Genomic DNA, 2,177 nt, shown 5'->3' with positions numbered 1-2,177 from the left:
ATATTTTCAAATAGAATCAGTTGGTGAAAATGTAGTCTTTTCAAACTTAAAAAAAATAGTGGAATTCTTTATGTACATCTTTGTTATAAATTTGTTTTTGTTTATAATTATAAATGTATCATGGGAAAGTCACCCCTATTATAATTTTTAATTAATTTAATATTTTTGTAATAAATATATCATAGGAAAGTCACCTAATTATTTGGTTTTAATCTTCATTATAATTTATATACATATGTTTCAAGTATCGAATATGTAATTAATAGTTACTAAATGTACATTTAAATTATATAGTATATACCCAGTGGCATATTTAGCCCCCCCCCCCCGTAAATACGCCAATGTATTCCTACTAAATAGGTATGATTTAAAATGTCCCGTATTTAAAATAAATAAATCTGGGATCCCTACTTAAATCATGCCCAACCAGTGGCGTAGCGAATCATGTTTTTAAGAAGCAATTGCTTCTGGTTTCTGGGGGGTGGTGGTGGGTCATAACCTCATAAAGCCCATACACACGGTCAGTCTTTGAACTTTATTTTGGGTGCTACCCCAACCCCCTATTTGAGCATATGAGTATCGTATACATCAGTTGGAGTTGGGTGAGGTAGGTCATAAATAATTTGTTTGCTTCCATATGATTTAAAGTTCGCTACGCCACTGTGCCCAACACTCAACTCGAAAGTTGAGGTTATCCCATAGAGTATATAATATTAGTAATTAAAATATACTCTATTACTCTATAGTATTCTATAGATCATTCCATAGATAAGTATATTATATAACAGTTATCCGGGTTATCCGGGTCGTCACTAGTCAAGATTTATAGATTTTAATCTATAAACCTTTGTAACTACTTTGTACTCATCTAAACAAAATACTATAGATTAGAATCTATAGTATTTGTCTAAACTCATCGGTCACTCGTCAGATAAGTGATAACCAACTGACAATCGCCATGGTAGTACTGTGGTCTGTGGCATGATAATAAATGTTCTTTTATCATGGTCTGTGGTACCTTACGTGGTAGTATAATATATTCTATATGGGTAGTACAGACGGTCGACTACTTCCTCTGTGCTATACTACCACGATTTAAGATATACTATATATATCTTAAATCGTGGCTACTACTCTGCGTCTCTGCCATCGACCATTTTACCACAGAACAACATTTTACTCACACTGTGACTGCGGTCCCCGGTGCTGCCAGATGCCAAGAATTATTTCCTGCTGATTACCGAATGCAAAGTGGAAACCTGCCGTTGCTGATTACAATTTAAAGTATTCAAGCACATCGTATAATATTGAAGTATACATATTTTTCTGTTATATACTTTTTAACTTTTAATTTTTATACAACAGTAGTTATACATAAATACGTAATACATTTTAACATGTTGTAAAATGTATTATAAATACCTTGAAAGTTGCTATGTAAATACAAATGTTGTACGTAATTACTACGTAACGATATGGTGATACGCTGTACATCATCCGTACTGTGGCTTATATTAGGACGTGTGGGCGCCTATAGTTCAGACAGTCATTATTTATTGAAATAATTATTATGTATTTATTGTTTATGACGTGTGTATGAGAACGCGTCAGATTTGACCTTAGAGTGTTCGGTAATCGGTATGAGTTCCATTAAAATCGTACGACTTCGGACTTCGTCGAAGCCCCGCCGTGGTTCGCTGGTATCGGATTTCGTCAAGTCGGAAAAAAGCCGCAAAAAGCCGCGTCGTATTAGATTTCTGGTACCATCGGTCGATGGGTGGGAAGTGGGGAAAACGGCCGGGTTTCCACCGACGACTACCCGGCGTTGTCGGTTGGCAACATTGGTACTATGAGCGGAAAGAGAGAGTAGTGCAAAATACAGTACAGTGATCGGTTGTTTTTGCTCCGTTTGTCACCGCTAACGCGTTTTGATGATAAATTTTCCGCGTCCGCCGACCGAACACCGTAAAGTAACGCACGCTCGTCGACAGCAGCGACGCGCCGCCCGTTCGTCCGTCCGTTCGTTTGACGACCGAATCCACTCTCTGCGTTGACCGTCGTACCCGTACGGTATTAATTAATTCGTATCGCACACACAGCCGTCTCGTTCGACCATGTCTTCGGCGTGAATTAATCATTATCAGGCGGTAAAATTAAAATATATTGAAAACACGTTA

General features: G+C 37.3%; 2 protein-coding genes across 2 annotated transcripts in view; both read left to right on the top strand.

Annotated features, from left to right (window-relative positions):
• LOC100571213 (farnesol dehydrogenase-like) overlaps positions 1-2,177 on the top strand; it is a 176,328-nt gene that overhangs the window by 24,183 nt on the left and 149,968 nt on the right. The window lies entirely within an intron of this gene.
• Positions 1,868-2,177, top strand: part of LOC100165217 (GMP synthase [glutamine-hydrolyzing]) — a 7,945-nt gene continuing 7,635 nt past the window's right edge. The window contains exon 1 of the mRNA XM_003245566.4: positions 1,868-2,147. The gene's annotated coding sequence lies outside the window, so the exon portion shown is untranslated. The remainder of the gene's footprint in view (positions 2,148-2,177) is intronic.

This window comes from Acyrthosiphon pisum, chromosome A1, assembly GCF_005508785.2.
Source record: "Acyrthosiphon pisum isolate AL4f chromosome A1, pea_aphid_22Mar2018_4r6ur, whole genome shotgun sequence".
Classification (NCBI taxonomy): Eukaryota; Metazoa; Arthropoda; class Insecta; order Hemiptera; family Aphididae; genus Acyrthosiphon; species Acyrthosiphon pisum.
The sequence above is the reverse complement of the archived record's forward strand: the minus strand, read 5'-3'. Positions and strand labels throughout refer to the sequence as shown.